We start from the raw sequence: 12,990 nt of genomic DNA, 5'->3' as shown, positions 1-12,990 counted from the left end.
CAGCAACCTGGGTATAGGTTACGGCACGAGCATGCATTCATAGGATTTCTATGTGGTTGCCTTGAGTGACTGCACTTTGCTGATCCCTACAGCTCTTCACAGTGCGTATGCCATATGATTACAACTATTCATTATCTTACCTTTATGTATTGATACTGTTAGGCACTTTTTATTTATTTCAGGTGTTTTTATATCACCAAGAATTTACTCAGCATTATTTATATATATATATATATATATATATATATATGTATATATATATATATATATATATATATGGCAGCACAGTGATGTAGTGGTTAGCACTTCTGCCAGACAGCACTAGGGTTGTCAGTCTGAATCCCAACCACAGCACTACCTGCATGGAGTTTGCATGTTGTGTCTGTGCCCATGTGGGTTTCCTCCCTCCTGCTGGAAGGCTAGATGGCTCTTGTCTAAATTGGCCCTAGTAAGTGAATAAGAGGCTGTATCTCGCAAGCTGCTTGAGAGCAGGGACTGGTGTGAATGTACAATATATATGTAAAGTGCTGTGTAAATTGTTGGTGCTATATACAGTAAGTACCTGTAATAAATAATATACATCAGTCCTTGCCCTCAACAAACGTACAATCCAAGGCCCCTATCTTGCATGTATACATATTAGGGACATATTAGCCCTTTAACCTACCAGCAACGTTTGCATTTTGGGAGGAAGCTGGAATACCTGAATGGAGAACATGCAAACTCCATGCAGGCAGTATCCTGGTTGGGATTCAAACTCATGACCCTAGCACTACAAGGTATAAGTGCTGCCCACTAAGCCACTTTCTGTTCAGTGCTTACCATCTAAGGTCCCTACCTGAGGTGCATACATACAAGGCACAATTTAAACAAGAGCCAATTAGCTACCAGCATGTCTTTGGAGAGTGGGAGGAAACCGGAAAACCCTGAAGGAGAACATGCAAACTCCATGCAGGGAGCATCCTAGTTGGGATTCAAACTGATGACCCTAGCATTTGAAGGTATAAGTGCTAATTGCCACTTGATGTTAGGTGCATTTAAATTTTAGTTGCTGCTCTTTTTCTCGGTAGCCGTTCTCAGTATCCACTGCTCTTTCAATATAATGCAATGTATAATCTTTACAGCAGTAAGGGAAATTGTAGTTGAGCCTTTGATAGTGTTTTTTGTTTTTTTTGTGAAGTTTCTGCTTATGGAAGGTCTAGCTCTAGTGAAGTACACACTTGAGAAACAAGGAAGCACAGCAGCTTAGTCATTAGCACTTCTGCCTTGCAGCACTGGGACCTTGGTTCCAATCCTGACCAGGACAGTATTTGAATGGCATTTGCATGTTCTCCCTGTGCTTGCATAGGTTTCCTCCCACACTCCAAAGACATGCTGGTAAGTTAATTGTCTCCTGTATCAATTAGCCTAATCTGTGTATGTGTCCATAGGAGATAGGGACCTTAGACTGCAAACTCCTTGAGGGCAGGGACTGATGTGAGTGCACAGAATGTAAAATGCTGAATAAATTGCTGGCAGCATATAAATGGCAATAATAATGCCAAAGAACATAGGTTAGATGCCAGAATGTAATATTCACATTTATAGCCCCAACATTCTGAAAGATTTGCTATAGTAGGTCAGGTCACATTTGTAGTAACCCTTGTTTGTGGTGGGCTAGTATGGCTGGACAGGCTGTTGAAGTATCCTGTGGTTGTGCCCTTATCCATGGTGCTGAAAGGAAAAGACCATCCTGGTGGTCAATCTACAGCTTTGTAGCATCCTCTGCACTTGTCTGCATCATTTCCCTATACAAACAGCCTTCCTTGTGTCAGCCTCCATTTGATAGCAAGCAATATTTCCCACTGGGCCAATAGATACTTCAAGAGCCCGAACAAGGAAACAGATCAATATTCTGAAAAGTACGACTTTCCTGCCCCGAAATAACCTATTATATCTGCCAGAAGGGGGTATTAAACTGTAAGCAAATGTAAATAACCTATGATAAATATTTAATGATGTTAGATAAACAATACATTAGACATGCTGGCCTATACACATTGATTTTTTCATCATTAATTCATTGATCTGATGTCGAAAACAATCATTTCAAATAACATGAATACCAAATGTCATTTGGAAGCTGTCAGGGTGCTTTGAATAATTGGGTTGTCCAGCCGGAAATGGAGAAACAAAAAAGTTTTTCCTGCCAGATGATGTTGATCCAAACGATTTTATAACAAAAGATCTCATAAAGCGGTTGTAAACCTCAGACATAAAATATGAACAAAGCACATCCCTCTATAGTGTATACTATAGTCTTAGTTAGGAGCACTAAGTCGTTTATTTACTAAAGCTGCAAAGTGAAAAATCAGGCTCACCTCTGCATAGAAACCAATCAGCTTCCAGGTTTTATTGCCACAGCTTAACCGAACAAGCGGAGGTCAGAAGCTGATTGGATTCTATGCAGAAGTGAGTCTGATTTTGCACAATCCAGCTTTAGTAAATAAACCGTTTAGGGTTTAGGTTGTCATTTCTGTCTGCTGCTTCATTCCTCTGCTATCAGCATGAACCACTTCTGACAAGTTTTTCTGACACCAAGTGAAAAATGGTGACAGGGGAGGGACCTCCAGCAGATTGATAGCTTCAGCTCTGTTGTGCTGTGCGAAGGGTGTGTTTGTCTCTTCCCTCTAATCAGCTTCCAGAGCTCTCCTCACTGAGCTCTGCAGAGTGGAACTCTCTGCCCCTTTTTCTGAACTCTCAGATCAAGCTGTATAATTTCTGGACTTTGAACGGATGTAGAGAAGAGAATACTGCAGATAAACAAGTACAGCTTATGTAGGAGGATTTGTTTAATCTCTGTGTATAACCCGAGTACAGTCGCTTCACTGGGTATATGTAAAGATTTACAACTACTTTAAGTGACCAACTGGCAGAACAGTCAAAATTTTCCACTTCATTCACTCACTTCTATCTTCAATTCAATGCCATGAAGTCAGTTGAAAGGGGTTAAAATAACCCCATGAAATTTCTGATATGTGCTAGCCTGGATAAGCAAATTAGATGAAAGGGGTTTAAAAAGTTCCAAGAATTGATCAATACTTGCTAGCTTGGATAGGAATATCGAAGCGATTGGTTCAACTCATGCCAAGATCAATAAATGTATGGCCAGCATAAGAACAGATGTAAAGATAGAATAGGTAGGTGCTATATATATATAAATCAAAATACAATATAGAAGGGATGTATCTATCCAAATAATCCCTTTAACTAATCACTCTATATAGTGTAAGGCCCCCAAAACTTGGGCCAACTGTAGTGACCCTAGACAAATCTTGTCTCAGTGTTATTCTATTCTCAGTGTTATTCTATTCTGAAGTGAAGCTGCCCCTAATTAAGTGTGATTAACACTTACAACATGCAAATAAAATATCTCTTTATATTTTATTTATAAGAACAGATGTGGCTAGACAGGCTGAGACAGAAGCTGCCAATACAGAGCGTCAGTTATCTTTTGTATAACACACACACAATACGCATTACAGCACAAAGGCATACAGTTCTATTGATAAGGCCTCTAAATCCATTATATTCCCTATGCCTACAATTTGATTCCACAGATAAAAACACAGGATCATAAGACCTTTCAGATAAGTTGAAGTTTGCATTTAGGGTGATACCATTCTGCATCTACTTTTTTCAATGGCTAACACGCGCAACACTCTGCTTCTTAAGATAAGGAAAGTCATTGAAAGGCAGACAGAGCTCTATGTCCTATCTTCATACCAGCTGTGACATTCAGTCTATAATGATAAAATGGAGATCATAATTAGAAAGTCTTGGTGCTAATGCTACCTGTGTAATAAATCAATGGAGGTAAATAATGTCACTGTCCGGTCTTTTGGAACAAGGACACCAGCAGAAATATGTACTTTTGTTATGAGTGATACGTACTTTCTGCAGTGTGTCTGAAGTGTCATTACAATAGATTGTTATTATTGCCACAGACTAACAAACAAATTGAGAATCAGAATATTTTGTGCATCTTACATCACATTATTGCTTTTGCTAAATTAAGAGAACTTTCCAAGTTGCAAAATTGTGACATTACTGATGACATCAAAATAGTATAGACCTGAAATCAATTAAAGCAATTGATTCTTTGAGTTTCCTTTCTTCTCACTTACAAACTACAAGCCAGTACCCCACTGCATCCAAAGCCACAATTCACTTAGGAGGCATGAATTAATAAACTAATATGTCTATATATGTCTATAAGTCATTTGTCATAATTTTCAAATGCAATAGATTTCCTAAAATTATTTTTTTCAGCCTTCATAATAATAACCACCTCTATACTTGTAAGCATGCTTCTACTTAATATAATTGATACCAGGGATTGAATAATCAAATTCACTACATTCCGCAAATGTAATTGATGTATTATTTTACCCAAGGTGGTCCTGTATAAATGGCACTTGTGTTTATAAGAGAAATGGGCGTATTTCATAAAATAGCACAAAGAGCAAAATACTATCCACAAAAGACGACACTAAGAATCCCCCCCCCCAGAATCTATATTAGTTGAGTTAATTCGTGTAAATTGCAACTGGCTACTTTGGGTTCCTCTTTGCTAAATGTTCTTTGCACTTTTTATTGGAATTGAGCAATATTCCATCTACAGTAGCCTATTGTAACCACACATTGGTTCTTTATTAGTAATTCACCCGCTGAAATGGTGAAAAGTGAAATCTGTTTGATATGGGATACTGCACCCTCTACACCATCATTGCCCTACTGGTTAGTTTCTTCTTTGTCATTCATTTATACAATTTTATTTATTACAGGTATAGCACCTTCCTAGTTTGGCTAGGGGGAGCTAGATTCCAATGGTTAGACAGGGGCTGAGTAGCAGGCCAGGTGTAATAGCCAGAGAGGGGTCAAATTGTGGTCAGGGCTGGGAGACTGTGCAGGCCAGCCCCTCTGGAATTTCCCCCTGTTCTAGGGCTTTTGGAGGAAGGCTCTAGACGCAGTGGGTAGATTTGGGGAGTAGCTGGCTGCTCTCTTCAGGGGTGTTAGCCAATCCCCAACAATAGGTTGGCAAGGGGCTGGACACTCTTAATAGTGTTGGAGCCTACTCAGTAGCAGGAGTATGGGAAGAGAGCTGGAGGAGAGTTCAGGTGGAAGATGAGAGGCTGCGAGGAGGCCCAAAGGGATGGGGCCTACCTGCAGGCCTGGAGCTGGAGAGAAGGAAAACTCGGAGTTCACCGGCCCCCTGTTTGAGGACCACTTGTATGGCAGGGAAGGAATGGCCCAGCTGATAAGCCTGGTTGCAGCCACCGACCCAAAAGCAGTACAGGAGAGGATCTGAGTGAGTACACTTACACCCCCTGGGCAGATACGGGAAGGAGCATTCTGGTGGAAAACCAGATTAGTTACCTACCAGTGACTGTCTATTTCCTAAAGTAGCAGGAACCGGATCCCCTGTTCAGGGACACCCCCAGATTGCTGGGTGAAGAGGAGTAGTTCATCTAGGGTCCTGGGGTGGTGCACTAAGGAGACGCTGGCTAGCTCTCCAACAGAGACTGTACTGCAGAGAAGGCTTATAAATAATTCCAGAAGTTGCCCTCAATTTGTCAAGTACTCTTGGGCATCCTGTATACCCCTAACCCTATCCCAGTTCAAAATCCCCTAAATAAACCAAAGCTCAAGGACTGATTTCTGACTCTGGATGCAATTGTCTGTGGAAATGTGTGATGCCTGCCTGTGCAGGACTATAGAGGGACCCGAATTTTCTAGCAACTCCTAAGGGCGTAGTGCTACACAGGTACTTATAAAGTGCCATTAATTTATGCTTTGCATGTGCGTGTGTATATATATATATATTACATTCAAATTATTCCCTGACCCTCAAGAAGCATACTATTTAAGGTCCCTAACTCACATTCATACATACACATACTAGGACCAATTTTAGACAGGAGACAGTTAACCTACCAGCGTGTCTTTGGAGCATGGGAGGAAACCCACGCAGGAACAGGAGAATATGCAAACTCCAGGCAGGTGGTGCCGTGGTTGGGATTCGGACCAATGACCCTAGTGCTGCGAAGCAGAAGTACTAACCATTTAGCCACTGTGCATCTTTCAATCATACAGTGAATGTGGGCACTATATAGTTATTCATATAATACCATAATCAGTAAGCAGGATAGTCACATATTCCAGCTCTTTTCAGATATTCTCAGATATTCTCATGGTTTTGAATGTCCTCCAAGATGCCTGGCAGCCATGCGCTTGCTATCAATGGAAACATTCAATCGGCCAAGTTAAAAAAAAATTGTCCCAATGACTAGAATTCATTCTGTCGTAGGCAGCCTAAACCCTCTGGAGGCCCATAGGCAGTCAAAACCTTGGGCCCCCCTTGCAGGTTTCTGAAGGTTTCTTGTTTGTGCGCTCCAGTGGGGTAACATTGAACTATGTAGATGGAGATGACCATTATTTTTTACAATCTGACAGCTGAAAGAGGATGAGCTTTTATGAGACAAACTGTAATGTGAACCTGATGTCTATGGTTTATGTACTTTAGGCCTTTATTGGGTACATTACATTGATACTGTATTTTGTCTATAGAGTCTTCAGTGTAAAGTTTCTTTTCTTTGAAATATTTTTTTTTTTCAATCTTTTGTAAACAATTTAAGAAAGCATCAGTAATTTTCTTTCAAGATCAAATCAATTTTATTTTGATCTGTAATCGTGGGACCTTAAATGGGTCCATAGGCCGGTGCCTACTCTGCCTATTTGGTAATCTGGCACTGATCATACGGTGGTACCAGCACCTGCACCCCATTCAGTTTCAGTGTCAGATCTGCTTGGCCTAGATTGCAGGTTTGTGCCTCATTATATTGATTGTCACATCATGTCTACACACCTGACCACCCACTTAGTCCATGGGCTCCCTAAGAAGTTATAAAAATACAGCCACAAACTAAAATGGAGTTTTTATAGTATTTTATGGTAAGCCCCACAATAATCATATACTTTTATTGTAGTAATAAAGACCATTGTGTAAAGTTGCCTTTATACAATATTGTGCACTCCATTATCCCTCCTTGTGTTCAGAGGCCAAGCAGACCTCAAGTGAAAATGTTAGCTGTAAATGCACAGAAGATCTGAATTACTCAGTGACTTGTAATGTCTCCTCAAAGTTCTGGGGATGAGATCGCCCTCATTGAACTGGCCCCACTTCAGATACCAGTACATGTAATCAATCTTCATTTATATATTTGTGTAATACCATGGGAAATCCAGCAGGGGCAGCATGACACCCTTGCTCATTAGCTGTGGTAGAAGGGCTATCTTCTCAAGCTCTACAGGAAAGATAACTTGATGTTGGTACTTGAGAGATTACATGAACTGCAGGAGATTTCTTTACCCTCTCTCAGAAAGTGAAATATTAGTCATGATGGATCTGACCTCTATTAAATTTTAAATTCCAAATGTCTGTGAAGATTCTTATTTATCTATGTCATGGTTTGTCCAGTAGCGGTTAGTCACGTTCAGCTGGACTTGTTCTGCAATGTTGAAGACCCTAATTATCCAAGCTACTTCTTCAGGTCTACAGTAAGTGCCAGGAACATACACCAGCATTTATATCCAAGTATAATACCTTATAAAACTTGAACCCCGGCATTTTGACAACCTTCACATGTCCAGCCATGTAAATTAAAGGATTAACACACATACAGACTTCATAACATCATGGATGTAACTAGAACAGGGTGGTTTTACAACTTCCACACCTCCCATCCTGTTCTTGGACAATAGCTAATTTGCCTTCATACTTCTTTTGTAATGGAATTTTCAGTCTTCCATGAACAGAGAGGCGACTGTCAGTCACTGGATCTCTGCTCTGCCCCTCCAGCACTCAATGGAGGGCTGGGCTGTGGAGGAGGTGGGAGGGACTGGCTCAGGCTCTCAGCAGATCATTGAGAGGCTGAGCCAGCTGACGGTTCAGGCGTTTGAGTGGATCCCAACTTTAAAGTCGTGATCTCTCCAGAGCCTGGGCTGGCTGAGTGCAGAGTCTGGATTTGCTGTCAACTGAAAATGGGTAACAGGAGTACAGAATGGGCTGCACTCCTGTAATTCACAGGAGAAGTAATTCCAATCGAGCTTTGGCCATACTTCTCCTTCTAAACATTTTTTTTAATTATTACATATGGGTTATGCCATAATGTTCTACTATGGATCACTCACCTCTTATAATGTACCCTCCATTGCCGTGCTGTCACAGATCCCGCGGGTCACAGATCCCACAGGTCCCGAGTACTGCCATCTTCACCTAGTTTTCCTTCTGGGTTCCATCTATTAAGCCACTTGGCTGACCAGGCCATGTTGACGTCACTCCTGAGCATGCGAACAGGAGTCACACCATGTCTACAATTTCTGTTCAGCTGTGCAAGGGGTGCATTTACGACAGAAGTGACCAACATAGTTTTTTTTCTGTCATACAAACTCTACCTGTCAGCATATTTTAAAATAGAGTTTAAAAGGAATATATTTTAATGTAAGTTTTTGCACCCAGAAATAAGGCTCTCTTCAGCTTCAGCATAGAATATGAATCTTCACAAGAGTCCTTGGTTGTAGCATTAAACTTTCAGAAAACTTCAAGCCTGAAGAATCCTGCTTAAAGCTCTTTAAGAAAACCTATCATAAGAGCAGTATACAGTATAAACTGTCAATGAGCTAACTGCCTGCCATTGTGATCCTCTAACTTCAATACTTTCTGATCAAGTACACTGCAAATTAAGTTGGATTGACGTCAGGACTTCTGCCTACTTATTGCGGTGCAGTCACTCAGAAAGTCCAGAAGCCCATGGAACATGTCACCCAGCTACTAGCATTGTCAAAAGCAGAGTTAGTAATGGCACTGTAATGGTAAAAGTTAGCAATGTTAACTGTATGGTTCACTATTTAGAAGAAAAGGAGCCATTTCAGGTTGTGTTGCAGCAATGATACAACAGATATAATAATGATTAATAAGATAAAATAGTGCCACAAAGCCATAGTAAACTCTGCTTTTTATCTTGTACATACAGGTACTGAAAGCCTATATGACTTGCCTGTAGGTTCAGTAAATATCTCCTAAACAGTGCACATTTACATGTGTAGCAGCCTGTGACATCACAGGGGCCTGCGCACTGCGCTCTCATCTCCATTTTTCTGAGAAATCCCCTTGAAAAACACTCTCCTAGCCTTTTTGGCTATGGCCATCTTGAGTAAGGGCAGATGATTCATGTAACATTTACTCCCTGGAATCCAGGAGGGTGTGCTTAGTTGAGAAAACCCCTCCTTCTGAAGACTCCTGGGATGTATGGCATCATTTTGACCTAGACCAGAGACCAGGAAGTAACTGAAGAAGTTTAAAACAAGTAAATGATATGCTTTCATATGTATGTACCAATGCTAGCAGCATAAGGATTCGTCAATATTGATTGAGGGAGGGAAATTCCACTTTAAGCTGGTCATACACTGATTGAAATTGTTGCTGGACTGGCCAAATTTCAATCAGTGTGTTGACTCCCTGGCTTAACAGTCAATTGTACAGTCAATAAACAAAAACATATTAGTGATGTGCTACTGTACACTGCTCAAAAAAATTAAAGGAACACTTTTTAATCAGAGTATAGCATCAAGTCAATTAAACTGCTGGGATATTAATCTGGTCAGTTAAGTAGCAGAGGTGGTTGTTAATCAGTTTCATTTGCTTTGGTGTTAATGAAATTAACAGGTGCACTAGATGGGCAACAATGAGACGATCCCCAAAACAGGAATGGTTTTACAGCTGGAGGACACTGACCTTTTTTTCCTACTCATCTTTTCTGACTGTTTTTGTTTTGCATTTTGGCTAGGGTCAGTGTCACTACTGGTAGCATGAGGCAATTACTGGACCCTACATAGGTTGCACAGGCAGTCCAACTCCTCCAGGATGGTACATCAATACTTGTCATTGCCAGAAGGTTTGCTATATCTCCCAGCACAAGAGCATGGAGGAGATTCCTGGAGACAGACAGTTACTCTAGGAGAGCTGAACAGGGCCGTAGAAGGTCCTTAACCCATCAACAGGACCATTATCTGCTCCTTTGTGCAAGGAGGAGCAGGATGAGCACTGCCAGAGCCCTACAAAAGTACTTCCAGCATGTCACTGGTGTGAATGTCTCTGACCAAACAATCAGAAACAGACTTCATGAGGGTGGCCTGAGAGCATGACGTCCTCTAGTGGGCCCTGTGCTCACTGCCTGACATCAAAGAGTTCAATTGGCATATGCCATTGAACACCAGAATTGTCAGATCCACCACTGGCACCTGGTGCTTTTTACAGATGAGAAACAAGGTTCACCCTGAGCACATGTGCCAGACGTGAAAGGGTCTGGAAAAGACGTGGAGAATGTTATGTTGCCTGTAACATCAATCAGCATGACCATTTTGGTGGTGGATCAGTGATGGTCTGGGGAGGCATATCCATGGAGGGATGCACAGACCTCTACAGGCTAGACAATGGCACCCTGACTGCCATTAGGTATCGGGATGAAATCCTTGGACCCATTGTCAAACTCTACCCTGGTGCAGTGGGTCCTGGGTTCCTTCTGGTGCATGACAATACCTGGCCTCATGTGGCAAGAGTATGCAGGCAGTTCCTGGAGGATGAAAGAATTGATACCATTGAATGGCCCCCACACTCACCTGACCTAAATCCAATAGAACACCTCTGGGATATCTTGTTTCCGTGCATCCGACACTGCCAGGTTGCACCTCAGACTGTCCAGGAGCTCAGTGATGCCCTGGTCCAAATCTGGGAGGAAATACCCCAGGACACCATCCGTTGTCTCATTAGGAGCATGCTCAGACATTGTCAGGCATGCATACAAGCACGTGGAGGCCATACAAACTACTGAGTACCATGTTGAGTTGCTATAATGAAATTTCAGCAAAATGGACTAGCCTGCTGCATAATTTTTTCATTTTGATTTTCGGAGTGTCTTAGAATGTAGTCCTCTGTAGGTTGATAATTTTCATTGCCATCAATCAATGGGGCATCCTTACATTCCTAACACATTACCCAATCCATATCAGTATAGCTATCCAGCATGAGATTTTTCCCCATTGAGATCTGATGTGTTTTCAAAGTGTTCTTTTAATTTTTTTTGAGCAGTGTTTATAACACAAACGACAATCTTAAATGAATTGCATATATGTTATATAGGTAGCACAGCACTAATATGTTTTTATTTATGGTCTGTTGCATACAGTACACTGTTGTGTCTGTGGTTTTGTTTATTATATTTTTTCAGAATAATATTTTGATGCACAAACTTATTTATTGAATTTAATTGTTTAATCAGCTTCTGTGGAAGAGACATATATGAACATTTTCCATCCATCAGCAGCTGCAACCAATCAGCTGTAGCTACTGATCAGTGTATTCTGACAGTAACAGGTGCAATTAAAATAACTCCTTTGGCTTAGTAAATGAACCCTTATAACGCAAAGCTGACACACTTCCAGTACCATGAGCAATAAATGGCGGTACTGCCGGTAGAGTCAATCCCTTGCCATATTCCTGTACTGACTGAGGTGTGCTTGCCCCTTCTGCACTGTAGGCAAGAAAATATATGAGCAATTCCTCCCAGGGTCTGTTTTATCTTGTTAAAGACAAATTGTGATAACAGAAACTGTTATGTTAAGGACACAACCTCATCTTCCACTGTGCATGTATCTTACCACTATGACTGGGGATGTTAAGGAGTGGAGCAGCTTTTCATGCATCATTTAATAGCCAATACAGATGTCATAGAAACCGCTCAAGAAAAGAACCAAATAACAAAAAATAAAAGGCTACAATTATTAGTTCTGCCAACCACACTGGCTATTACAAGACAAAACTGAGATTAAACATAATGGTCAAGTGTCTTTTTCCAGTCTCCATGGTTATGTACTTGGTGACAGTAATGACAGTGCTCTCACACTTCACTCTGAACCTATCATGACAGAAATTCAATCTACTGTAAAAAAAAAAAGAAAAGTAAATACAGGAGCATGGCTGAAAGAAACTTCACATGAGTTTTCACCTGTCATCTGAATTTCTTTAAAGCCTATATATGTATATAATTGCTAGACAACAAAAGAACCCTACAATGCATTATAGAACTTATTGATTAGTCTGCTCTGAATCATCAGGTAAAGTGCAAAATGTGTTGTCCCCTTATCTATGTATATATACCACATGCAATTTATGAAATGCTATTGCAGATCCTGACCTGCTTCTGTTACGTAGATACTAAGATAGGCCATTAATGGCACTCATTTACATATTTCAAGAGGCTCTGTCTGTACTACAGCCATTCAATCGGTCCCAGTATTGTGTTCAGAATGGATTCTTCCACCTTCAGCATTTCTGTATGGGTTCATGTTACTTAGGTAAAGCACCCAGGGTTATTAACCTAAAGAAATTCCAGGGACGCCAATGTTTGACACAACAGGTTGCCTGTAACATGACCCCAAGTTCTGTGTAGGCTTCCAGAAGAGGCAGGGAGCCAAACACATGAGCAAGAGGGCAAGGAATCTGGGAAAATCCTTACCAAGAATGAAAGGAAGACATCTTTAAAATTATTTAGACACTAGAAAATTATAGCTGACAGACTGAAATGGAAAGGTCACTTTTAATAACATGAAATTATGTTCCAATCAACATACTGTACACTGTATAATGGTGGTTTTTGAAACTTAAAGTGATACAAAACACAAGCTATTTAATTTACATTATCCCTTCTCTTTGTGTAAATGGATGATAGCAATGTGTTTATTTTAATAAAAACAAAGTCTAAGTACCTTTTTTCATAACCGATATGCAGCTGTCATGTGACCCAGCTCTTTCCCAGCCCTTCTGCAGTGAAACATTAGCAGGATGAGCTTCTAGTCCTCATGTTAAAAAAAAATCCTTTGGAATACAATCGA

At 40.7% G+C, this 12,990-nt stretch overlaps 1 protein-coding gene across 5 annotated transcripts in view; it reads left to right on the top strand.

Annotated features, from left to right (window-relative positions):
- Positions 1-12,990, top strand: part of KCNIP4 (potassium voltage-gated channel interacting protein 4) — an 892,326-nt gene that overhangs the window by 585,539 nt on the left and 293,797 nt on the right. The window lies entirely within an intron of this gene.

The sequence above is a fragment of the Staurois parvus genome, unplaced genomic scaffold (genome assembly GCF_062004578.1).
Source record: "Staurois parvus isolate SC_StPar_1 unplaced genomic scaffold, SC_StPar_1.0 ptg000186l, whole genome shotgun sequence".
NCBI lineage: Eukaryota > Metazoa > Chordata > Amphibia > Anura > Ranidae > Staurois > Staurois parvus.
The sequence above is the reverse complement of the archived record's forward strand: the minus strand, read 5'-3'. Positions and strand labels throughout refer to the sequence as shown.